This window comes from Colius striatus, chromosome 17 (genome assembly GCF_028858725.1).
Source record: "Colius striatus isolate bColStr4 chromosome 17, bColStr4.1.hap1, whole genome shotgun sequence".
NCBI lineage: Eukaryota > Metazoa > Chordata > Aves > Coliiformes > Coliidae > Colius > Colius striatus.
This window is the reverse complement of record NC_084775.1, coordinates 16,336,844-16,363,401: the sequence shown is the minus strand read 5'-3', so window position 1 is coordinate 16,363,401 and position 26,558 is coordinate 16,336,844. Positions and strand designations below refer to the sequence as shown.

At 52.7% G+C, this 26,558-nt stretch overlaps 1 protein-coding gene across 6 annotated transcripts in view; it reads left to right on the top strand.

Annotated features, from left to right (window-relative positions):
* MN1 (MN1 proto-oncogene, transcriptional regulator) overlaps positions 1–26,011 on the top strand; it is a 192,690-nt gene extending 166,679 nt beyond the window's left edge. The window contains exons 4-6 of one of the 6 annotated variants that reach the window (XR_009819915.1): positions 7,392–7,608; positions 9,637–9,836; positions 25,925–26,011. The gene's annotated coding sequence lies outside the window, so the exon portion shown is untranslated. Of the gene's footprint in view, positions 1–7,391; positions 7,609–8,440; positions 8,530–8,617; positions 8,632–9,636; positions 9,837–10,950; positions 11,131–25,924 lie in introns of those variants that run through there. The other 5 variants (XR_009819914.1, XR_009819912.1, XR_009819913.1 and 2 more) reach the window with 5 other exon arrangements.
* The last annotated feature ends 547 nt before the right edge of the window (positions 26,012–26,558 follow it).

Sequence of the window (26,558 nt, the reverse complement as noted above, 5' to 3'; positions counted from 1 at the left end):
CTGCCTCTGGCTGGCAGGCATTTTCTTGAAGGAGAGATGATTTCTGCCTTCCCTCAGTCCCCCCTGCTCCAGCAGCCACACGTCCTGCTCTGCCTCTCACTGCAGGTGTGGTGGCGGCTGCTCATCCTGTGCAGGGGGTTCCTCAGACGTGCCTGATCCTGCCCTGCTCTCTTCTGAGCTGCTTGGGCGAGGCCCCTGTGAGAGAGTGTGAGGTTGCTGGACACTCTGCAGGTTGCCCAGCCCAGCCGTGTCCTCCAATGGGCAGCTGCTTTGGCTCAGCCCCTCGCAGAAGGGGATGCTCCTTCCCACCCCTGATCCAGCCCGAGCCTGATCCTGCTGGTGGCACTGGGGAAGGTCAAGCTGCACTAATCCTGTGTCCCGTGATGAGTTTATCAGGTTCCAGAAGATCTTGCTCTGGTGTTCCATGCGTTTTAACGTATTTAATGCTGCTCTTCCAGCTGCTCCAGGCATCGCAGAGAACATGAAACGGTATCTGAGGAGTGCCCCCTTCTCCATCCCCAGGCTCTGGTGGGAGAGACAGTATTTGCATTGTGCACCGGTTTCTCTTCGCTGTCTGCTCTCGGGAGAGGAATCCGTCTCTTGAAGTGGTTTGGGGTGGAACAGAATGCGCCTGTGCTGAAAACAGCAGAGGGATTTTAGTCACTTCTTGAAATGGGGAAAATTGCCTCATTTTTCGGCATTTGGCCTGAGATCCCACACTTCCCTAGCTCTATGTAGGGATTAGTTCATAGTTTTTTGGTGTTTTTGGCCCGAAATGAACACTCCCAGCCAGAGCATAGATAATTCCACTTGTGCCGATCCCCCGGGGCGCTCGCGGGGCTGCAGAAACAGGAAATAGGAAACGTATTACATACCTTTTCCCCTCGATTTTATTTTCATAATGCATGGAAAATAGCAGAGCTCTGAACGATGTGAAATTTTAGAGTTATTTAATATTTATTTTTGAGGAACAATCTCTCTTTTCTGTGAGGCCTCGTGGTGTCAGAGCAGCCGGCTGGGCAGCGGCGAGGGGCCGAGCGGCCCCGGGCTCGGGGCTGGCAGCAGGCGTGGGCACACGGGGGCTCGTGGCTGCTGGGCACCGCTGGGCACAGCTCCTCGATGATGGAGTCTGTGGCTCTGCAGCCACCCTGGGCCCACCCCGGGGCAAACTCGGCGCCAACCCGCGGCGGAGGGCGCTTGGGCCTGTATCGGGCAGGAGCTGTCGCCAGCGTTGGCGGCTTCCAGCGTGGCCCTGCCGTGAGGGTGGCTGCTTCCCGGCGTCACCATGCCACAGTCCCCAGTTCCCGGCTGTACCTGGCACCCCAGGCGTTCGTTACCCACTGCTGCAGGGATGCCAGTGCTTGGTTGTCTCCACAGCGTCTGTGGATGGATGTTGCTTTGCTGGACTGGAGGAAGGTTTAGTTCATTCTGGTTTTGTTCCCAAGCGGGTTAACCCACAGCCTCGCCGTCTGTCCTCGTACCTTGCCGCACGTCGCCGTGAGTGTTCTCGTCATGTGGCATCTGCACATCTCCAGCCCAGCGTGCCAGAGACAGGCTGTGTGCTCAGAGGGGATGCCACGTGCTGCTGGGGGCTGAGAGCGAGGGCTGCAGCCGCCCTGCTCCTCTGGTCCTTCTTTTCCTGCCTGCAGTTACGGCGTGAGCCCGATGTGTCCCTGGCTCATGTTTGCTACAAGAGAGAAAATCAGATGGCGCTTGTAGACTGCATAAAAAGCAAAAAGCTAAAGAAAAGGATTAATGAAGAACTCATCATCTCAATCTGATGTTTTGATTTCTAATTTTCTTCCCAAAAAGCCAACCTCCCAGATGTGGCAATCCATCTAATTACTGCGTGGCCTATGGAGGGGTTTGGCTGGCACGTGCTGGGACTTGGACAGTTTCTTATTAGCAGTGGGGGAAAGTTGGGATTGAAAAAGCCTTGCGTTCAGCCTGTGTATTTCTGGGTGTCAGATGCTCCTAAGTGCCTTACATTTTGCCAATCCATTCTGCATCTCTCTAATTTCCAGGGCTTTCAACGCTTTCTGGTGAGCAAAGCCTGCGGATAACCCGAGTAAATGACTTTTTCCATGAATAGAGATTGGCCAGGGAAAGCTGAGTGATAAACAGAATAATCCTTTTTGTGCTTTTCCCAGCTCCAATCTTCTTTGCACACCAAATAAACACTCTCAAGCTGCTTAGAGCAAAGTCTCTAATAGGCCATGGTGCTTGGGCTGTGCAGGGCTTGGCTGTGTGTCAGATGGAGGGACAGTGGAATAAAGTCCTCAGATTTTTTTGGGCATTAGTTTACATACCCCCAAGCACAGTGTGTTTTGGCACTTGGGCTGCATTACAGTATAAGCCACTGGCACTCAAAATAGCCTCGGCCTCAGAAATGGCTCTTTTGCTCATTTCTCTGGCTTTTCCCAGGGACCTGTGTTAGGACAGAGAGCTCTGTGTAGCGAGAGCTGGGGAGTGTTGGGCTTAGGTGGCCATAAGTGCCCTTGTCCATGTCCCTGTCTGGATCTGGCCCTTGGAAGCTGCTGTGACCGGACCAGCCAGAAGCCACCACAGCTCCCTGGGGACAAGGGCTCGCGCCCCTTCCCTGTGGGTCCCTCCTGCAGGCTGGGTGGCTCCATGTGCTAATTACCCCTCAGGCTTCCTCTCCCTCTTTGCCAGGTTTTGTGATTGTCATGGTTAGAGGTGTGAGGTTTGGGGGTGTTTTTCCTAAGGGCATGAACACAACCCCTTTGGGTCAGTGTGGGGAATGTCTCTGGGGCTCGTGGAGCTGAGGTTTGCTGCTAAAGTTTATTCAGGATGTTTTAGGTAATGATTTGACACAGCTGAAAAAGCCAAAACAATTTGAGGTTTGGGCCATCAGAAACTTTCCCCAGAGGAGCATACAAGTGAGATTCTGGGCTCCCCAAGTCCAGGGATTTTAATGCTGCAGGTTCTGCTCTGTGCAAGTCCAGTAGAACTCGGCATCTCAAAGGTGACCGGCATCCTTGGCTTTGCAGTACTCCTTTATGCGTTAAGAATGGCTGTGGAGAAACAACTTGTACAAAAATGGAGCATTTCTCACTTTCCCAGGCGGGGAAGTGAACAAACGAGTGAACTGTTTGACCAAAGCCCAGGCTAGCCCTGGAACAGGTGGTAGCTGTTACTGTCAAGTAAAAGAATGATATTGCAAGTAATTAGTTAAATTGCTCAGCTAGCCATCTCTCCAAAGAGAGCTCTCCCTCTGAAATGCACAGAGGGAATGTACTGAGATGTGACTGCTCAGCAAGGTAAATCTGCTCTGAAACACTCCAGCAAGTGTTGCTGGAGCTGAGCTGTCTGCTCAACTGCTACAGTTGGCTAAAAATAATTCCTTTGTTTCTGATAAGTAATCCAGACTGACAAAAATAATAACAATAACAGAAAATGGAAGAAGTCGTGATCAATACGACCCGAATTAACCAAAGCCCGGCAGAGTGTTGGCTGCCAGACTCCTCAGCAGGGAAACGCAGCCAGGAAACCTGGGGAGATGCTTTTAAAGTGTTTACAGTGGCAGTGGGACATTGCCTTTTGTCTGCTGTCTGTGCACAGCTGCTGGGGGCTGCCGGGGAGGTCCCACTGTGGCACTGGCAGTGGAGGTGTGTGTGGGGTCACCCTCTGCTGCTGCCAGGGGGTGACCTAGAGTGTGGTGGGAGAGCACAGACACTCAGCTCCTCTTTGAAGGGAGAATAGCCTGATTAAAGGAGGCAGCTTCCAGAGAGGCTGGACACAAATGCTTTAGTTCAAGAGCAAGGATGGCTGGGGACAGAGCAGCTGCAGTGAGCTCCTCTGCACAGGCCAGTCCTGGGCTGGGCAGCAGGGCCTAGGGCCAGGCACGGTGAGGAAGTCGGCTCCCTGCTGTAGACCCAGCCCACTGTGTCTCCTAATGCCAAAACTGGTGTAATTGACCCTGTTGTGCATCCCCTGGACTCTGTTGCATGGTCAAGTTGCATGACTGAGTTGTGACAGATGACAAAACACCTCTGTGCTTCCCACATTCTCATTTTCATCCTTAGTGGGCACCTTCAGAAGGAAAGTGTTTTGGAACAGAAGTGGGGATGTGTGTTCTGTGGAAGAGCTTCAGTCTCTTTTCACTGGAGCTCTTCTAGGTTTCTTGTAAGTAAACACCTCGTGGCTCAGCTGGGCAAGATGGTGGAAAACTGGCAACTATTCACGAGCTTGAGGTCCCTCATGGATTAAACAGAATCAATGTTTGGCATAGGTATGCCAGAGATGCCCATTGTTTGTGGGAGGGATCCTGCCCCAGGGAAGGCCCTGCGAGGAGGAATGGAGAGTGCCATGCAGTGAGAGATGCTCGAGGAGAAGCTAGGGAATCCTTTGGACTTGTGGTGGTTTCAGTGGCTTGCTGTGCTTTCAGGCTCAGTTCTGGTCCCTGAGGCTCTGCCTTCCCATGGTCAGCAGGAGAGTGACCAGCAGGCTGCTGTCTCTGCTGCTGTCTCTGGAGCAGTGTGGCTTGGCTGCTGCAGTACCTCTGTGGCACTTGGACACAGCGATGCTGTGGCTGCAGACCTTGAGGGAAGGGATGGTGGGGGTAGAGGCTGGTCAAGCTCATCTTTCTGCCTGAGGAACTCACCTTGTGAATGCAGGTGAGAACAGGTACCCTGCAGATCAGTGCAGCCTCTTTATTCTTGGGAGGGTTTCCTACTGTCTTCTAGAGTCACATGTCCTTTGCTGGGTTAAGCCTGCAGTAGGTAGCTCATACCCAAACCCTCGTGGTTATGTGCTGAGAGGAGAGACAAGTGAATGCGTTCTCTGCTTCTGCAGAATTCAGCAAACACTATGCTGAGGGCTGTCCTCAGTTACCGTTTCTGCAAGAAACAGTGTCTTGCTGCATTGTGCCTGGAGCCTGCTAATTAGCTGTAAGTGATATAATGTGACTGGGATTTCAGCTCAAGCGTGAACGACCTATTCCCAGCTAGCCCTGGCACTTGGCATCAGTGCTGCTCACGGACAAAGCGTGCTGGGAGGCATCCCCTGCTGCTGAGCATCTATAGCCGGCCTGGCTGGCACGGAGCCTGGCCTCAATGGCCTCACAACCCATTTGTTGCCGTGTCCCTTGTTCCTGCACCCCTGATGCTATGAGCGCTGAGCATGAGCCTCCTGTTAGCCACCCAGCCCCCAGGCTGGCACTGCTTTGCTCCTTCGAGGACCTGGGGAGAGTCTGAAACAACCGTGTTTGGGTGGTAGCTTTGTTCTGAGTGAGGCTGGGGGCCAGTGTCCCATGTGTGCCCAGGGAAGGCTTCCCTGCACACCTGCAACGTGCCCCTGCCTGTTGTTGGCCATGGCAGAGGCATTCCTCCCCTCTCGTGAGAGTGTGTGAACTGAGGCTTTGCAATGTGTGCTGCAGGGCAGTTTTCTGTGAGCCACAGGTTCCTGGGCTATTTCTGTGGGGGCTGCAGTATTTGCTGTAAGGGACAGTGGAGAGCTCTGTTTTGTGATGGTTCTGGCGGGTTCACAGCTGATGCTGAAGGTCCCAGATTAGCTGCTGGTGGCCCTGCTCTGTTCCTCCTAGCTGGGCATTTTCACTCGTGTACCCTGATGACATCCCTGACTGTGTGGCTGCCAGGCACAGACAAGGCCGTGAGACCTTGAGCTTCAGCAGGGAGGTGACAGCAGTAGGCAGATCTTTAAGAAGGTTGTTTTCTGATAAGAACCCCTGGAGCTGGTGGTGCTTTGGGTTCCCTGTTTGTGCCAGGTCTAGGGGATCTGCACCAGACCCCCTGTCAGCACTGCTGCTCTGGGAAACCCAGGCTGCAGACACCACCAGGCACATCCCTGAGGCTGCTGCAGGAGTGTTTGACACTTCCACCCTTTGAAAAATACGGCAGAATTTCATTTGCAAAAGTACTCCTGGTAAACTCCACTGCCTAAAGTGAGAAGTGCAATTTTATACAAGTGCCAGCGGCGGCTGTGCGACGAGTCATGCACGAGTGCGAACGGCCACGTGATTAATGTTGGGTGAAGCCGTAAAACTGGGGTGCCAACAGATGCAAGATAAAATTTTCCCACAAAGTGAACATACAGGGATGGTTCTTGTGCCAGCTTTCAGTTCATGCTGCCTCTTACAAAAGCGAGCTAATTGTGGTTAAAAATACTGAGCAGCAAATCCTCTTACCAGAGGAGCTGCAGTTTGCAGATCTGCCACACCAGTCGCAGTGATCGTTCCCAAAGCCCTGTGTTCACAGCAAGATAATCTGCTTGGCCAGAATTCCTCACTGCAGGAATGATACCGAGTAGGTGAAAGATAAACACAAGAGCATGTGGAGATTACATAGATGAATATTCATCTGTAGGTCCCACACTTGTGCACCTCATCTGGGGAGACTGTTCCTGCACGTGCCCTGCAGCCTCGCACGGCTGACGCAGTGCCAGCGCCTGGCACACGCTGCCTGACTCGCAGAAGAAGCCATCCCTCTTTGATGATGCAGAAATCATTTTACTTCTTGAAGCAGTGAATGTTAATGATTATTAATTGGAAAAGGCTCTCCAGGGGCCATGTGTGTGCGGGACTAGTGAGTGCTTTGCAATTCCAGCATGAGATGAGTTGCTCTGCAGCATTAAAATGAGAGCAGCTCTGCCCAGGATCCCCAGGAAGTAATTGAATTGTTGCTGTGTGGCACCGGCCCTTCCCGCTTGCTCCACACTGACACAGGCAGCCAGGGACCCTTAATGGTGAGACAAAACACATGAGCTCAACCTGAAATCCAGGTGGGGAAATGTATTTTCAGCATCTCTCTAAAGTGGTCACAGCCTAACCCCATGTGCCCTGGAGCCGCAGAGTAGTTTTGCCTCAGGGTGTTTGTGTTGTGGCAACTGTCACAACAGGTCTTGTTGGGGAACAGGAGCTTCCTCCCCTGCCGAGGGCTTCTGAAGAGCTCTGCCACCCGTCTGGCTGACGTGGTCCTGGGGACAAGGACCAAAGAGGCTGCAGCAGATGCTTAGATTAACTGTGCGAATTAGCTGCCCCTCTGCAGGGGTGTGGGAGAGCAGCTTTAGCCACGAACACGCTGTCCAGTGCAGAGCTGTCACATACAGCCTCTGCTTGCGCCTGGAAGGTGATGCAGGATGGGATCAGCTGTAGTTGTGGGAGCTGGGAAAAACTTGTTTTACAAAAGAAACATCCTCTCTGAGGCACACCTTCCTCTCTGAGAAAGGAAGGGTAAAGCAGGATTGATAAACCAGCGGCAGCTTTTAAACTGTGGGGAGAGGTCACAGCCAGAGAGACGGTCCGACCCGCTCGCCGTGCAGAGGGGTTTGTGCTGCTGCCGCTTCCCTGCCCTTTGATGGAGTGACTTGGGAACCTCCCAGCCCACATGCTGTAAACAGCCTTTATTTTTCAGGGGAAAGAAGAAAAGTTGAGAGCTGGAGGATTAAATGCCCCGATGAAGGGCAGCTGCAGGTTCGTGGTCCCGCTGCCCGTCACGCCAGTGATGTATTGCAATAACACATCAGGGAGCAGCGGCATTTGGTGAACTACGGCTGCCATCGATCACCAGGCCAGCGCTGCTCACGCCGTACATCAGCCAGGCTCCACTCACCGCAGCGAGTGCCCGACAGGTGGGTCCCAGCAGGGCAGGGTCTGCACCAGGAGCTTTCCTTGGGCACAGCACGGCCCCGGCGCAGCTTGGCCACGGCCGCAGGGGTGTGGGATGGCCGAGGGCACTTTGCAAGGTGTGGAGCCGTTTGATGGGAACGTGGTCTGTGGCTGACAGTGACCCACTGGCAGCCATTGACTGGGGGTGGTTGTCCCCAGGGGCTGTGGGGCTGGCAGGAGGGCTGCTGCCATGGGCACAGGGGCTGGGTGTTTCTCTGGGGCTCGTGCCGGGGCTGTGCAGCCCGAATGGAGCGGGATGGCCGCAGGCAGGGACTGTGTGTGCTGCAGCTCCAGTTCCTGCACAAAGCTTCCAGCGAGGAGCAACGTGTGCAAGAGTTTGAGCCGTGTTTTGTCCCTGGTCATGCAAATGGCAGCTCCCTCAGCTTTCCAGGCTGAAAGGCTGCGAGAAAAGGGGCCTTTTGAGAGCTACAGCAATTTTCCCGGTGAATAGGAGTTGCTGTTCCTGTAACACGAGTTGTTCACACACATGCAGTAATGTCCTGTTTGGGGCTTATGTAATGGGATGGAGGGGCTCCAGCGAGGGACTGACCCCGTGGAGAGGCACTCACACCGTCTCAGGCTGGCAGAATGAGCTGGACTTTTCCAGGCCCTGCTGAGATGTTTATTTATAACTCCCACCGTCTGGCAGAAACCTTGCCAATCAAAACACGCCACGGGTTTTCCAACGGGTTAGGAGCACTCCTCTCAAAGAGGGTTTTTGAGGGGGGCCCAGGATATTTGATAGGAGTTAAGCTGTAAAATTAGTTTCAGAGCAGCGGGTTGTCTCCTTCCCAGCACGCTTGGCTGGCGGCTGCGGGAGCGTTAACCCCTCGCGCCCGCCTGCTCCCGCCCCGCGCCACAGCGACGCCGCTGCCCACCCCGCTCCCGGGCCCGTGCTGATGTCCCACTGGCACCCCGTGGCTCAGCTCAGGCCCCGGTGGGATGCCCTGAGCTGCAGCTGATGCTCCACAGGAACATCTTTACCAGCAATTCCTTACAACGACTCAGCGATGCCAGAGAAGGTGAGTGTACAAACCACCATGGGCACTGCAGAAGGGGCTGACCCAGCCTTCCTTCGTGTCTGCACTAGAAGCAAGAGGCAGAGCAGCACTGACACTGCACAGGCCCTGCCTGGGAGAAGCTGTGGAGCAGGAGGTGACAGTGCAGGGAGCACAGCAAACACCGTTCCTGTCATGAGCTGCTGACTGTGCTGGTCACCAAGAAGCAAACGCCAGCAACGGGCAATGGCAGAAACCTTGGGTCTTGTGCTTTATCCTCCTGCCACATGTACTTCTCAAGTCCCTCCTGGGCTTGGTCAGCCCTGGGAAGGATTTTCCCTTGCAACTGGAAAAGGCAGGACCTGCAGAGGAGAAGAGAATGACCTGGATTGGCAAGAGTCACATCTGAAGTCTCAGCATGGCATGATGTTTGCAGAATCCAAGAGCCTTCCATTTGAGTTTAGTTGTGAAACTAATGTTCTCTTTGTTTTCTACTGAATGGTAATGAATCACTAGAAATTTGGAACCATTTTAAGGATGAATAAATGACACCTTCTAAGCTCCATGTTTATCTACTATTCTGCTACCAGAGTGATTTCATAGCAGAGCTATCAATGAATTTAATTTACATAATGGTTTATCACATACTTCAATATTTCAAACACACTTCATTAGGCACCACCACCAGCAGTTACATGCTCCTGTGTGGTTCTTGCAAACTTTGCTGTGCAATGCAGCCTCTAATAGCAATGCTTTAAAAGAGAAGGGGGGAAAAAAAGCCTCAGACAACCCAGAGCTGTGTTCAAGCAGCACTTTCAGCTCTGCTTGTGCAGAGGAGCTGCCCCCCAGCCAGCGGTGCAGGGACAGGCTGCCCCAGCCAGGCAGTGGTAGAGAAGACCATTTGCTGTTCTCAATGAGAGGAAGCAGCTTCTCAGGACAGTGTTTTCTACTCTGGAGAAATAATCCTGGTTTGTGTATTTATTTTTCTGCCAGAAAGCTGGAGGAAATCAGTACCTGAGGGGCCCTGGTTGCTGTGTGTGTGCCTGCAGCAGGGGATGACCAGCAGCAGGAGAGGTGGGGAACGGACATGTCAGGTCCAGGCACAGCCCCAGCACTCACAGCTCAGTGGATGACTATCCTCTGCAGGCCAGAGGGCTCCAAGCCAGGCCCTTCGAGCATCACCAGCTTTTCAGGTGAGGAATCAGCATGAGATGCTGCAGGAAACACAGGCTTGTGAAGTCTGGGAAATGTCAGGAGCTGGTTCAGGCTGCACCCTGGAGCCTCCCCACCTCACAGGGCTGGGGAAACCGCTGCCACAGGGACAGACCCAGGGCAGCCTGTCCCGACCTGGATGTTGGGCAGGACCAGCTCCAAGGCCTGTGTTACTGCTGCTGGCTTTGATTGCTGCGTAACGCTGACGGGGCACTTGTGGAGAGGCCCCTTCCTGACAGGGTTCATGTTGGTGAGCAGCAGGTTTCTGGATGGAGCAGGGACTCTTGCTCTCTGTATGTGTGCACTGTCAGGCTTGAACCACACCAGAGGCTGCTTTCTGTAAGCACAGTCAAAAGGTGCTGCTTAATATAGTTACATGTTTGTGTTTTATCTGAGTTTCTGGGGATGAACTGAAGGTGTATCCTGTCCAGCTCCTCTGTCCAACACAGGAATGGCCCCACAGGCACTGATGCATTGAAGGGGGGTTTTGTTCAGTATTAGACATTGTAATTTTGGCATTTTAAATGGAATGAGAAGCCTTTGTTTCCAGAGTCCCTCAGTTTGGTGTGTGTGCCTGAGCCCTGTGACTGATGCTCAGGGAGCACTGAGGCAGGGAGGAGGGTGTTGGGGTGCAGCAGAACTGGGTCGTGTGCCCACAGCATCCTGGGGCACCTCGAGGGGCAGCAGCAGCAGCCATGGCTGGGGGCTGCCAGGGGCACAGAAACCCACAGCAGGGGCCACAGCCCCGGGAGCGTTTTGCCTCACAGGACGGCAGACAGGGATTGTGCCGGTGTCAGAGGGGCCGCAGTCAGGGGCTCTGGTGTGCGTGTGTGTGTGTGTGTGTGTGTGTGTGAGGGTGTTTGCCACATGCTCAATGGCACCTTCTTACATAATTTATAGCAAGGATAACATAAAGGTTATTTTAGAAAATCAACCAGGCTTCTTTACCTTTATTGAATTTGCTGGAGCATCCCATATGCACCTTTGCAAACGCGGGTATTACCCACAGGGGTCTGATCTGCACGTCACATTAGGCAGATGGAATAGTTTATTTATTCCACCCAGGTTGTAATGGAGAGTTTAAACTATTTGCAGCAACGTTTGTGTTCCAGAAAATGGCACAGGATGCTACAGAGTGCCCTGACACACTGTGTACCTCAGAGACAGGAGACGACTGGGAATGTGGAGCTCAGACCAGCTACTCCTGGGTAAAGCTTTCCTGCAGCTACGTAAAGCATTTCTAGTGCTGCCAGATCTGTACATGTTTTGCTACCAGCTCCTATGTTTCTTCATTAAAAATAGGTTTTTGCTTAGAATGAGTCTCTGGGTTTTGGTTTATTACTTTTTGCATTAGCCTGAATTTCACAGCTTTGGCTGTTGAAAGCCGTGGTAGTGGATGGAAATGAGGAAACTTTAACCATTGAGCAGCATGTTCTTGCCTTTTAGTAGCTTGTCAGTAGAGTGTATTAAAGACTCAGCTGTGTTCTGATAAGAATCGTGAAGGATGTATATGTTTGCATTGTTTTTGGCAAGTAACATCCAAATGATCCGTATTTATGATATAAAATTGATTTTTTTGGCATACATGCTATTTTTCACGGATTCTGGCCTCATACCAACACAAACAGGGTGATCTTGAGCAAAGCCATGCATTTCTAAGTCTCTATTTGGAGAATTTTCAAAAGAACCCAGGGTCATGAATTTGTGAGTTTACTCTTGCTGCAGATAGCAGAAATGGTGGAAAGCCACATGTCCAGCGTGGCTGCAAGGTGTCAGCTGTTGTAAGGGTTTCATCAGCCTTTGCGGTTGTTCTTTGCAAGGGAAGTGCTGCAGTGTTGGAAGCTGAGAGGGCTGAGCTGCAGGGAGACAAGGGGCTGCAGTGGGCACAGGCAGGGGCAGGAGCCTCTCTTGGGTTCCAAGAGTTTCCTTTTCTCTAGAGCCAGACACGTTGCTGTCTCCTGCTGTGACCTGCCCACTGCCAGGGGCATTTCTGACACCATGGGCATCGAGGTGGGTTTCAGAGGATGCCACGAGAAGGATCCTGTCTGAAAAGCCCTTTGAGCTCCTCTCTGAGTTGCAGGGACACCAGCCCTGCTGGCTGCATGGCTGGGACTGTGTGGGGCAGCCCTGGGGAGGACGAGGCAACGCTGCTGAGTCCTGTCAGCCCTTGATGCAGGGGTCAAGATGTTGCTGGGGCTGGGAGACTCCAAAGGACCAGAGGCCACATGTGGCTGGATGTGAGAGCAACTCAGTGTTGCTCTGGCACAGAGTATCAGAAGAGTCTCGAGGGAGGTGGGGGCCTGAGCTCTGGCGCTGTGGCTCAAAGCAGAGACAACGTGTGTCACGGGCCTGGTTTGCTTTGAGCACACAACAGAGCTCTGCCAGCCACCCCACTGCACCCTGCAGAGGGTTGTGTCCTGCTACAGGGCCCAGCTCTGCCTGGGTACAGCTCACATTCACCATTCCCCAGCAGAGCCGTCGGGCTGCAGCCCCTCAGCCCGGTGTCTGCAGTGGCTGATGCCGTCTGGTTCCCAGGGTGGTGGTGATTTATCCCTCTGTAGACTCCACTCCCTCGTGCAGCTGAGCACAATGTAAATAACACCACAGTTGTCATTTAAAAGCGAAGAAGGGAGGTGATGAGAACTGGTGGAAAAATCACAAGCTGAGATTTCACTCGTGGTATTGATCATAGACATTGTACCCTTCTGCTAATGTCAGCTTTATTCCTCTGGCTCTAGAAAGCTGCTGAGGATGCAGGGACTGTCAATGGGAAAAAGCACATGGGTTTTAATGTTTGGAAAGACACTGCAGGTACAGGAGGCTGCTGTCCCATCCAGGTGTGCTGTAGCTGTCCTGTCCCCACAGCCAGCGTGCTTCAGAGAGGTGGGATGTGAGGTGATGGGACGGACGTGCAAGGCAGCAAACAGCCCTGGCAGGGAGCTGCCCGTGGGACCCACTTGAGTTAAGAGGCTTATTCACAGCTTTTCCAAAGTGTTGTGAGGGGTATGAAACAAGCAGAAGCCCTGCTCTGGCTCTGCCCCTTCTCGCCTAAAAGCAGGGAGCAGGGGCTGACCAATTTTAACATAAACTAATTAGGGGAGCAAGACCAGTGGCAGAAGGGCAGGTTGGTCAGAGCCATCAGCCCTGGCCCAGGCAAGGCACTGGAGGGGTAGTGAGTGCTCCAGCTCTGGCTCTGCTCCAGGCTCTCAGGGGCTCAGCACCGCATCCCCGAGCTCTGCTCCCTCCAGCAGCAGCCTTTGCTTTTGCTCTTGCTTTCCAAGCAAAGGCAGAGGGAGGGAGTTTATGGGTCAGTCAGACCCCAGGGATGCGCTTACCCAAGGCAAGGAGCAGCAGAAGGAATGTGGGTGTGGGAAGTCAGCTACTACCAACCACACAGCAGAACGTCCCTTTGTGTGCAGGGTGCTCAGGAAATGTCAAGTGTTGGTTGGAAAGCTGTGACACGCAGGACTGCCCCGAGCCTTGCTTTTTACCATCAGTGCACTGGGATTCTCTTATCAAAGTAAGAGCATTATATGCCCTTTGAATGAGGAGAGCTGTCTGAGTGCAGAGATGATCCAGGAGCTCTTTGGGAACGGGAAGGCCTGGGCTGGAGTCTCGCGGCCCCACTTTGTTTCCAAACGTTCCTTGCACAAAGCCCTGCTCTTGGAATTCGTTATGATACAAATCTGATTTGTATGTCTTGAAAAACTCTGCTGGACCTGGAGAACAGCCCTCCTGGAAGCTCGTGAGCTCTTGCCTTTCAGAACATTGTTTGCACAGATAAAAATATTTCTGCCACACTTGTCATATGTGTTTGAAAAACATATTAATCATTTAAACAAATATTAGCTCCGAAAGCCTATAAATACATTCACTGGGAGGAATATACCCTTTGTTGTGGTATTACAATGAAAAATATGCTAATATAGTTGCCTAATTGCTTGTGTTTGAATAACCCCTTTTGTGACAGTAAATGTTTGTGGCAGCATCATTCAAACGAGAAACGGAGAATCTGGTGCCAGTGAGGATTACGTGTGCCTCTGCCATCGCTCCTGATGGGAGAGGAGAAGTGTCTGTTCCTCCAGCGCCTGGGAGCTGGTGTGGACGGAGAGCAGACGTCACGGCAAATATCATCACTCCGGCGCTGCTCCCGGGCCCAGCACCAAGGGAGACGGAGGGACGCGGGGCAGGATGTGCCCACAGCCCCTCGGCTGGTGCCTGGCGTGGGGGTGACGTGGGCTGCACACTGGTGCACGTCACCAACCAACCCCCAGTGCCCCATGGCCGGGAGGGTGTGAAGCTGCATCGCACCGAGCTGAAACACGCCATGTGAGTGAGGGGCTGGTGAGCCAAGGCCAGCCCCGGGTCAGTGTCTGCAGCTGCCTGCCACAGGCCTGGCTTTGTCCCAGGGTGCCCGAGCTGCTGTGTGCCAGCCCTTGCCTCAGCACTGGCATGGAGGAAACCCCCAGCCAGAAATGGCCTTTATGGTTTTGTGGCTCCATGTTTTTATTGCACCTTCAGAGCTGAAACAACAGCAGCAGCAGCACAGACTCTGTATCACAGACCCTCAGCCCTGTTCGTGGGAAGCTCTGGGCCGCTCCCTGTGGAGCGTGTCCCACACCCAGAGCTGGACCCCGAAGCCCTGGAGGTGTGGGGGCTGTGCTGGGGCTGTGGGAACCAGCCCACCCTGACAAAGCCCCTTTATGCTGCTGCTTCCCACGGGGCTCCCGCAGATAAGGATCTGGGCTCTCTGGTTACAGCAGGGGCACTCAGCACTGATCTGAATGTCATTACAGGGTGAATTCTTCCTGAAGGTGAAAGGATTTGGAGTGAGGTAGAAGAATGTGTTTGTCACATCCTCTGGCTGCAGAGGCTGCTCTTGGTGTCTGCACTAGTGGGAATCTTCGTGCACAGGCTCCTCTGCAGCAGACGCCGACGGTGCGGTGTTGCTGTAGCTTGGCACGAGTTAATGCCCACAGCAATGCTCTTTAAATGGGGGTTGGCACTCAGGGAGAGAGATGTGGCTCAGTAAGGACTCATCACCCTAGACACTATCTGCCATTCCAAGTCTGAGGATGGAGGGAGGTCTCCCTCCTGGCCCTCCTCTGCCATCAGCGACACACAGAATGAAGAAGAGTTAAATGTAACAGCACTTAAGGATAATGTTATAAAGTCCTCTTGAAATTCCCATCAAACTCAATTACCAGGGCAATGATATACCTAAACAACTGGAATGGGTCGACTTTTTATGCTTTGCTGGATGACTTCCAAGTTGATAATGAAAATGAGCTGGGCTACAGGATAAGTGGCTGTGAGTGTCACTTGTGCAGAGGCTGATGGCCAGTGCCATGGACACTGTTCCCTACCCAGGAGCTGCTTCTCCATAGGAACGAGCCCTCTTCCCATGGGCTTTGTTCCAGGGTCACCATGGCCCAGAGAGGCAGCTCTGGCAGGTGGGGGCTGCAGCTGGGAGTGAGGGGAGATGCAGCTGCAGTAAATACACACTCACCAGTGACTGCGTGGTAAGATAAATAGCAGTGAGTTCGGGAGCAGCAAGGGATTCAGAGAGGTGGAAGGGCAGAGAGAGCTTGCTGGGGCTCTTGCTGTGCAGGAGAACAGGCAGAGCTGTGCTCTGGGAGGGGGGTGAGCACAGGGCTGGGGCTGTGCGAGGCTCCTGCTCCCTCCCTGGTGTGTGGGGCTGACTGGCAAGAGCAGGGACAGGGTTTGTTAACAAATAGCTTGCCTTCCAAAGAGTGTAGCTCTGGGATGAGTGACAATATTTGTTAATTTGGATTGAATCTGGTGACTAGTGGGACAAAATAAAAAGTGAAGGGGATATTTTTGGCAAAACAAAGGCTTGGTTTCAGTTTTGTCAAAATGAAGCATTGGAGCCTTCTGTTGGGAAAGATGCTCCGATTCGAGATAAAACTCAGTTTGATTGGCAAAAGAAAATGGAAAGAGTAGGATGGAAAAGCAGTATCCACACCTCACGTGGCAGGTAAGGTCCTTGAGTGGCTGATTAGGAAGCAGTGAAGGGCAGGAATGGGGTGTTGGCAGCACCTGCCTCAGTGCAGGGGAAAAGACATGCTTTAAAAGTAGAGACCTTGTTACACACAGAAATGGTGGCAGGGACTGGAGCTGGCATCTGCCCTGCCTGACTCTGCAGGTCCTTGTGTGCATGGCTGTGGGTGATCTCAGAGCTGGGGACCCCCTCCCAACTGTGAGGGTGAGGGGAGCAGAGCTCATGTGGGCTGCCAGGGCTCGTGAGGGCACTGTGCACGTGGGAGCTCCCCTCAGACACATCCTCACCTGGGTCCTGGTCACTGTCCCCTCCTGTCCCTCCAAAGGCGTTCTCCCTGTACAAAGCATCGCTCTGCTGGTGCTGCAGACAGGCTCCAGCCTCTCGGTGCCTTCCACGGCTCTCATTTGTGCCTCGATGCTCCAAGACCCCATCTGTTATTTTCCTGCTCATCCTGCTCTTGCTCCCTTCTCCTTTGACTCAGATCCAGAGTTCAGCTCTGCACAGTGAACACTGAGTGTGGTGTCTCATCTCACACATTTGGGTAAGTCAGCCATGGAATTATCCTATAATGTGGAAATCATACAATTTCTCTCTGATCTTCCCTGAGCTTAGCATTTCATCTCGCTTATACTAAATGCAGCATGACTAAGTAGGCAAGAAAGGGATTTGAGCCCTTTTGTTACTTAAAATGTGAATTAGATGTTCCTGAGGGAAGTTTGTGTCACATTTGCAAGTTAAAAATGCATCAATTATCTATACAAGGACCCCTTCCAGTTTGATGGTGAAGGAGGAGGAAAGCTGGTGGCTTTGCAGGACCCACTGCCAGTAGAGTCTGGCTGCTTGCAGATGGCATCCCTTATCCCAGGCTGAGATGCACTGTCCCACTCCCCCCACAGAGCATTGGCTTTGAAGTTAAATCCAACAGCTAGAGCAGGCTCTTCTGGTCCTGTTCCAGATGAATATTTGCAGGGATGGAGATTCCATAGCCTTTGCTTCAGTCGTGGACCACTCTCACAACAAAGGACTGGTCCCTGTGGCCCACTGGAATTCTGCTTCCCGTGCAAAGACTTTCCTCTCAGAGGAGCAATTATGTCCCCTGCTTTGAGCAGTGTGTGTGAGGGTTGGTGGGAGCTGGGGGCCACTGATACGCAGTGAGCTTGGGGCTGTGCTGTGTTTCCCATGTCCTGATCCCTGCAGCAGTGGGAGCTCCGACCAGAGGCTGATGCTTCTGCATGAGCAGAACGGCTGGCTCTGAGCCTCAGCACTGAGTGCCAAAGCCTGCAGGACTCAGCAACCCCAGGCTAAGAGCTGCTCTGGGGAGCTGCCTCTCATGGGAGCAATCCCACGATGCTGTGGGCACTTCAGTGCTGGGGCTGTGGGAAGGACCCGCTGCCCATCCACAGGCAGAACAATCTGCTGCAGGCTCCTGTCTTCCCTTGCTTTCTCCCAGCTGGGAGCTGGATGAGAGCAATGCTCAGTGGCACTCAACTTGCAGTATAAATTGCACTGCTGCGTGTTGCTAAAGGTCAAGCTGAATGACTTGATGAAATGGATTGACCCTCTGAACAGCCCTTCAGTCTATTTAAGGACAACCAATTGTGGCAAGGCAGAATGGAGACGCTGGGCTACATGAAGGGGGGAAAATAGGGTGTAGCTGCACATGGAGGCAGGATGCACTGAGACACGTGTTGTCAGGCTCAACGGGGCAGCCCAGGCTGTGCTCAGTCGTCAGGCTTTCCCCAGCTCTGCCTGGGGTCTGTGCTGCCTCTGCCTCCAGGAATCTGAGGGAACCAACTCTTGTTTTGCATATCGTTCTCCTGGTGTCAGCAGAGATGCTCATACTCTCTAGTACCTGCAGGGCAACATAAAACCAGGAGTGCTGTGTGTGATTTACAGTGCCATTAGTAGCGTGTCTCTGCTGCTGAAATGGCTCAGGCTGAAGGGCTGCAAGGCTGGGGCTGCTGGGCCCAGGCAGCCGTGGTGCTTGTGGAGCCAGGACCCTGTTTCTCTGGCAGCAAACTTGGCTGATGTCATCTCGGGAAGTTCTGGCAGCAGAGCTGATCTGGTGTGAGTCTGCTGTGGCAGACAGCACACATCCAGCTGGCTGGAGGCATTTCAGCAAGGAATGGTTTTGCAGGGTTTCTCCATTGCCACTGTCCAGCTGCCCAAGTGGCCTCGGTGCCTGTGGGAAGGGTGTTGAGCTGTGAAGCAGCACACAGGGCTTACCAGCCTGGGGCCACCTCCTGCCCTTCCTGTGGTGAGGGGGCCTTTGGCATGCCACTGCTGCTCTTTGCTCCCTTTGTGGGTTCCTCCCTGTTGACAGGGTTTATTGATGAATATCTTATACCCTCTGAGTGCTTACAGGCTCTTGCATGTGGCTGGGCAGACAGAGAGCTCTGCACATGATGCAGAATTGTTTGCTCACTTTCTGGGCTGCCTACAGGTGCTGAAAGTCCCTGGATTTGGTGCGTGTCAGAGGCCACCACAGCTGAGGGTTTCCTCTCACAGCTCTGTCAGTGGCTGAATAAGCATTTGTGGATGTGTAGCTGTGTAGTATCTCTATGTGATGTGTTCTTGCATCAGATCTTCTTATGGGACTTGGTCTTAATTAAGGATCTAGAATACTGGGTGATTTAGAGGATAGTCTGTGTGGTTTGAGTTAGGAGCTCAAAGCAGCTCATAGTGAAGCAGGAACTGAAGCCCATTCTTACTTAACCAGCCATTATTTTTGCTTGTAAAAGTATGCATTCTTGAGTGTGAACATTTTGGATGCTGCATGTAATTGCAAAAGCTGTGGTAAAGCAAACACCACGTTCAGGCTGGCTTAGGTTGATGTGGCCTCCATTTTCTCACAGGATTGCAATCAAACCTCCCTACTGCCAGGAGTTCCTGGCTGCTGCCGTAGCTGCAGAGCGAGGGTGACCTGTGCTGTGGTTTGAAGGGCGAGGTTACAGGGGTTTGTTCAGTAGTGATCTCTGCCACGAAGCACAGTGCATCCTATCCCATTGTGATGCAGGGCATGGGCTCTCACAGGCAGTTGTTATTTGTTTGCATAGAGCCATATCTGTAACTTTCCCGACCTGAGTGCCAGCTGCAGCACTGCTGAAGCAGGGCAGAACTGTCGGGGAGAGCAGCAGCACCCAGTGCTTCCCTGTCACTGCCTGCAGATTTCCTCAGGCACAGACCCGTTTTTCACACCAGTGCTGGAGCTCCTGCTCCCTGTGTCTCCAAGTGTCAAGTCTCGTTTGTGCTCGAGCCTCCGGTGACGACATCTCTCTGGGTAAGTTATTCTATTGCCTGACTGACCTCTTGCTCATGAATGCTTTGCCCTAATGTTTTACTTGCATTTTCCCTTCTCTGTTTTAAGGCTCTTAATCTTTGATGTTGAAAATCTCTGTCCCTTCCTATTTTGGGCAGCCTTCTGTTACTCTGCTGCTGGGCTATTTCTGTGTGAGCCCTCCAGGTCACAGAAAGCACTGCCTGGAGCCTCCTGGCTGCAGTGTGTTGTGGGGAGGGGGATGTTCTTAAACACCCTCAGCAGGAGCAGACAGGTATCTAGCAGGTATATGTTTAAAGACATGAGTGCCACAGCCAGGACTGGCAGCTGGTGGGGGAGCTTTCTCCCCATGAAGAGGGGAGCTCGGGTGCCTCCTCAGCCTGGTGTAAGGGGAAGGCAGGCAGGAGTGGGCTGCCCTTCAGTAGGGAACCACGAACCTCAACTCATCTTGCAGCAGAGACAAGGCAAGTGAAGCAGAAAAGGCTCTTCTAACAACAGACACTTAGAAACCAGAAAAACAAATGCCCAAAGCAGTGAGCCCAACCCTTTCTTTCCTGATATCCTTTTCAGCTTGATTTGCTTTGTCTGTCCCAAGTCCCCCCGCTGTGACTGTGCCAGGACCCCAACCTCCATCCCACAGCTGGGCTTCTCGGGGTGGGACCTGCTGGGTGCCTTGAAGGGCAGCTGGGGATGTGAGGCGGGTGTCACTGACCCCAGCTGAGGATCTGGGCTCCTTGGTGGTGCTCAGGTGCTGGGGCTGCTGGAGCAGCTGAAGGAAAGGCTGTGCTTTTCCTCCAGCCCAGCTGTGGTGCTCAGCAGCCTTTGGGATGGATCCCAGCTGCTGGTTGTGACAACTTGACTCAACAAACTGGATTGGGAGCTCTCTCCAGTTCCAAACACTTTCTTGAGATGAAAAAGGTTAAGGAAAACTCAGCTGCTTTCTGAGTTCAGCAGCTGAGCTGGAGGGTGGGATAAAGGTTCCTGGGAATGGGAGAGAGGTGCAAACACTTTGCCCTTCTGGAAAAATACTCTGTGAGTGTTATCTCTAAACAAACAACAATAGTGTGGGAAGAAGCAGCGTGGTCTGTCTTTGACTCACTCCCTCCAGCACCTCAGCACTCACCAGCCAGAGGGGAACAGCCCTGGCAGAGTTATCCCCTTCAGCTCCTGCAGTCAGTGGCTGTGAGATGCAGTAAGCTTTCTTTAAAAGGAAAGTTTAAATCCTCCTGCTTGTAGAAGAGAAACCTGGCAAACAAAACCTCTGAAAGCTTAAAATTAAGCAAACTGCAACTGTGCTCTTCTGGAGGGAATGGGGAGAAGGGAATCTGTGCAGGGGAGAGTCCTCCTGGGGTGGGAGCACTCAGAGTGCCGGTGGACGAGAGCAGAGGAGGGTGGATCCTGCTTGGGTGCCTGCAGGGACCTGGTGCCAAGGCTGTGGTGCAGGGAAGACAGACTGACCCTGCCTGGGAGAGATCCTGTAAGGCCTGAGTCTGCTTCCCAGATCCTTCCAAGAAGAGCTGCTCCTCATGTCCTGAAGCAGCTGTACGTAGGGAAGCCCAAACTTCTTCCATCAGTGAAGTAGCTGTCTACTGGAAGTTTAAACCAACATTGATTTTCATGGTGTCCCTTTAAACCTGATCTAGATAGAGCTGCACAGGGCACTCCTGGGACAGACTTGCTGCCACCTAATTGATGTTGATTTTGTTTTCGCTGCAGCAGTGTGATTATGAAAGCCAGCCATAATTATTGAAACACAACTAGAAGTTTTTCATTATTAAAATACCCCCATGACTTATTATTAATTCATTAAATAAATTTGGATTATATCCCTCAATAATTAATGCACTGAAGTTTATGCTGTGAACTCTCCCTTTTACCAGTAATGTGTCAGCTCTTGGCATTAAAGGGGGAAAAATCCCACCGAAGTACCAGAAGAAACAGACAACACGTTCTAAAGTGCAGCGGGACCAGGGAGCCTTCGGTCTGGTTTGAAACCAGTCCCACAGAGAGTGGTGGAGCTGAGCTGACACTTTTTCTACCTCCAGTGGCTGTTTGGGAAACATTTCTTAAGTGCCAGGAGGCATCTCAGTCTCTGCTGTGAGCAGGGCAGCGTTGCAGGCACTGCCGTGGAGGGACTCTCAGCACATACTGAGAGGGTTCTGCTGACTCTGCTGCGAGGAGAGGAGCTGCTCTGCTGGAGGTGATGGCATTAAGGTGAGTGCTGCAGTGTCAGGTCTTGCAGTGCTCTGTTTTCCCTCCTGTGTCACCTGCTGGGTAGTGTGGGAAGCGAGGTCATGTCCCAGTTGGTGGTTTGGCTGAGGTTTCCTGGGGAATTGGGGAGGTGTTGGCTGCTGCTCAGTACCCCGGCTGTGCCCTGGGCAGGATGTGTGGGTGTCCATCCATCCAGGGGTGGCTGCAGGCTCCACGTGTTCCTGTCTCCCCAGAGACTGCCAGTGGCAGGCGTGTGCTTCGGCTCTGCAGCAGTGTAGTGATGCTGCAGGTGAGATCCCTTCCCTCTGGACCCAGCCCAAGGCTTCAGGGGTGTGCTTGGGACCCTGTCTTGGCGCGGTTCCTCTGCCTGTGGAAGGCCTGGGAGCCCGTGGCCTCGCACATCTGCACCTGCACTGCTCCCAGGGGAAGTGTCCCCGTTCCTGTCAGCACAGGACGAGGCTCTCACGCTCAGCTCTCCCACTTCGTGCGCCTGAGCCTCGCATGTGGTGTTTGGGGTGTGTTTACAGGAACAAACAGACCAAAACATTGACTGAACAAATGTGTTGGTTCAGAATCTGCACTCTTAGTACAGAGCTGTGGCTGAGATAGGGGGAGAAAAAGATTTCAGCTAAGTAGTTGTGTTGTGTTGCTGTGGTAACCAGAGTTTGAAAAGCAAACAGGTTTCTGGGGAAAGACTGTTCCTCTCTGCATGAGGCTTTCTCCCTGTTCCCATCCCAGGGCTGCAGATGAGGAGGATGTGGTGACCATGGACCTTCTGTGAGCAGCCAGGAAGGTGCCAGGCAGGTGTTAGAGCTGGATGGGAGGCTCAGGGTCCCAGAACTGGAGCCTGTTCCTGGGTGCCTGTGAGAAGTGCGTTCATGCAGGGAGAGCATTCCAGCTCTGAGGCTAAGGGAGTCTCTAAGGGCTTCCCAGGTTGTCACCTGCACTTGCTTTCAGGCAATGCAACAGTTAGAGCAGAATACTCATCCCTACCAGCTCTGCCTGATGTCAGAGCCTCTCCCTCCGTGTCCTGACAGACTGAACTTCCATTTGGCATTTGTGATTGTCACTTTTCCTGGAGTCAGAGGCAAACTGAACCTTCTGCCAGGGACTGAGGGTGCTGAGCCCAGTGCTGGGGTGCGAGTGCAAGAGCTGACAGGGAGTGACTGGCTCCAGCTGCAGCACAGAGATCCCAGTTCCCCAAGAGCAGTCAGAAAATGAGGAGGTAGCTTGTCCTAGAGAAGTCAGAGCTCAGTGCTGCAGAGAAAACAACCGTGAGTAGGCTTGGGATACTGGTCTAGAGAACACTGCTCATGTGCAAAGGGTTTGCAAAGCAGAAATAAGAAAGATGAATGTGCATGGGTGTCTGCATGATTTAATCTGAATTATCATATTGCTTATGTGAGTCGAAGTAAAAGATGCTTGTGTTTAGGAACTCTTTGAAGTATTTATTGCACTGTTTCCTAAAGAATTAAACTGTTAATTCAGAGAGCTCAGCTGGATTTACTGTTGTCAGGCTGACTTGGCGAGACAGTTGGGTTTGCCAGGTTTCTGCAGGCAGATATACTACAGGTGAACAGATCAGTTTGCTCACACACAGGTTGCTGTGACACGTGCTGGACCTGCCAGAAGCCGTGGGCACACACCAGCCCCACACAGGGCTGCAGTGAACGGTTGCTAAGGGTTATTTCCACGTTCTAACTGGCTGTGGTGCAGAGCTCTGCTGTAGCAGTCAGAAGGACATTCATGCCTCTGTCCATTTTTATTGAGAACTGCTTCTAAAATAAGATGAGCCTGATAAGAATGTCACAGCACACCAGCCTCAAGGGCTTCCCCTGGGAATGGAAACACCACTCTGGGACCCAGCTAACGCTGCGGGGTCTCAGCCATTGGGAAGTCTCATCTCCAGCAGCCCTTTGCCTCTTTGGATGCTTTTCCACTTCTCTAGCTGCCTCTCCCCTTGTCCCAGCATCCCTCCACTCCCTTCTGCAGTGGGGAGGGAACGGGCCCCACTTCATTCCTCACTGACTTGTGCTACCTTGGATGGAGGAGATGACTCCTGGGGCTGAGACCTTGGTGACTCTCTACCCTTTTCCTCCCTTGCCTTTCCTGGCATGTGTCTGCTGAGGACAAGCCTTTGATGGTGCCAGAGATGGCCTCGCTGGCTTGTCCCAGGAGCTGGTCCTCGCTGGGCTGGTGGTCTGTGGCTGTGGGGAAGGGCTGGAGGCAGTGCTGGTGACAGAACATTCATTGGATATGGTCACCAGTGCTGGAAATTAAACCTGCTTTTTAATTGCAGGGAAAACTCCATCAACGCCTGATGTTAAGAACAAATGAGGCTCCTGGAACTTGTGTTTTTCCAGCCTCCCTCACACTCACTTTACTGTGTCGTTTAATTATCAAAACATGCTGCAGAGCAGCACAGTGAGTCCCTCTCCAGAACACTCCTTTTCTACCATCCTGCGATTCCCTACGACCTCAGAGGGTAAAGCACTTAACTTGCCCTTGAAGACAAAAAGAGAAAGTCTTGTTTGAGGTGAAGTCAGTATCTATCCAATTTTCAGCTGCCGTCACATCGAAATGAGAAATCTGAGGCAGAGCCAGGCACAAATAGCTGATAACAGACTTTCAGGTGCACCTCTTCACTTATCACTTCTGAGGTCACCTCTGTTTCTAAAGACTTGTTTTCCTTAAAAAAAGATTGCTTAGGACATTTAACAGTGTGGTGTTGTGATAACAAAACCCTGTGAGGCTTTAGTTTTATGCTTGGGCTCCTGCAGTCTCTTCATACTGGCGTTCCTGAGTCTGCTTCTGAAATGGTTCCGTGGCTCTGATGAGTGGGAAGGACAGAGCTGTGGGCAGGTCACATCTCTGGGCAGGTCAGAGCTCTCCCTGCAGAGGCTCTGCCCCGGTGCTGCTGCTGTGTGCAGGCTCCGGGGCATTGCAGGGTGATGGTGGCTGTGACACAGTGGCTGGCAGGTCCTTGCTTGTCTCCAGGTCTGGGACACGAGTGTGTTCCTTCCCTGATCAGTTCTTCTGGCCTCTAACCCCTCAGGATGGGATCTGACCCTCTGAGGGCCCGAGCCGGAGCCCGACCCGGTGCAGATGCGAGTTGTGAACTGACTGAGACACGATTTGGTTTGAAGCAGTTCGTTTGGCACGTGCGGGAAGATGCACACAGACTGGTGCACAGATTTGTTTAGCAAACAATAACCTGTGTTTTGTGCATGAATAAATAATTAACTTTATTTAAGAGAAGGAAAAAAACCCACTTTTGCTGTCTACAAACGTGCTGTTCCCTGTCTGTGTGCGCAGCAGCATCCCCGAGCCTCCCGCGCCTGTGTCCTGTGGCTCAGGACGTGGCACCTCTGACGCTCTCCTCTGCCAGCGCTCATCACGGAGTGGACACGGTGCCCAGGGGAGATCCCTCTCCAAATGCACATGCCAGGCTCACAGCCACGCTGAGAGCTGTGGGCTATGCTGCCAGCCCATGGCCGTGGCTGCTGCGGGGGAGCAGACACCCCCCACCACCTCCGCTCCCTTGGCTGCTGGCTCCTTTCTCACATTCGGGCACAATAGTTTTCTGTGCTGCATTTTCTCATGTCTGCTCTAGCCCAGATTTCTGTGGAACAAGCAAAGCCTCTCTCCCATCTGCTCATGAGATCATTCCTCCATCTGAACAATCCGGCTCTGAGGAAGCTTTTGTGGACAGCCAGCCTCCAAGCCCTCGGTTGTACTCCATCATTTCTGCTTCTGCACTTAATTAGACTCATGAAACGCGGTGGATAGAAGAGATGTGTCAAGGTGCTGCAGTTTTGCTTGGCTGAGCGAGGCTTTCTCTTCTGCTCCCCAAGCACATGGCCCAGCAAACATGCTGCTTCCTTGTCCATCAGCCGATTCCGTTCTCAGTGCAGCCCGGCACCAGAAAGGCTCAAACTCCCTCTGCTTTGTGTCACCGTTGCCTCTCAGCCTTCTGCTGCTCTACCTGTCCAGGCTTCTGCCTCCCCAAGGCTTCATGTTTTGAATTCATTTTGTGATGCTGAGGCTGCTGTAGGTTGGATGTAACGGGTTTCTGCTCACTCCCCTGTCCTTACACTGAGGAGCAAGCTCTGGAGGAGAAGACAGAAGCCATTGGGAGTTCAGCAGGAGAAAGCAGGGGAAATGAGCTCTTCATGCTGGGAAGTTAATGCAGCCACCAAAACCCATGTGCTGAAATGGCAGGAGCTAAATTCAGGCAGAGACAGTCAAACATGTGCCTTCCTGTGCAAGGGAGTGGTCTGATACACTTGTGGAAGCCATGAGCATTGGATGGTTGCCCCAGGGGAGGTTGAAATTGGAGCTGAGGCAGAACTGTTTCCCTGAGAGGGGTGTCAGCCCCTGTGCCAGGCTGCCCAGGGAGCTGTGGGAGTCCAAAGCCGTGGTGGGCTGGGCAGGATGAAGGGAGGGCTGGGACTGCAGCAGCTTCAAGGACTTTTCCAGCCACAACAATTCTATGATGCTGTGATAGGCACTGTGTATCATGCATTAAACCAGAAAATATTCCCCTGCTGTCTCTCCAGAGCTGTCCCTGCTTTTGCTCTTGCTGGTGGACCAAAAGAAGACAGTAGAGACCAATTCAGCAATAGGTCGCTGTCACTGATCAGCCCCATGGCCACTCACTGGGAAGGTGAACACAAGTGCTGGTGCAGCTGGAGCCTGTGGGAGCTCCTGCCCACACTACCTCAGCTCCATCCTCTGCACTGCTTCCTTCTTTTCCACTTCAAAAGTGTTTCCCTTCAGTGCTGGAGAACAACTGTAAAGAACGACCCAAGATCCCAACCTCATCTGGGATGAATAAGGTAAGAGAAAAGGGAGGAATTTAGGTTATGTGTGACTTAAACAAGGAGAGCCAAAAATGTCGTCCTTGGAGAAGGAAAGGAGAACTCACAAGTATTTTTGTGCTGTTGTTAATTCCTGTGTATGCTTTAAGACACAGTTGGCTCCTGCACAGACCTCCTCTGTTACCAGCACACGTGCACTCAGACCGTAGCTTGGCTCCAGCTCCTGACCAGCAGAAAAGACCTCACTACTTGCAGGGTCCTGCTTGAACCAACTCCCCTTATTTCTTCTTCTGCAGAGTTCAAGCTCCTCCTGCCATTGGCATCAAGTTTCCTTATTCCTACAATGTTCTTGTTCTTGCCAGTCATACTTGTT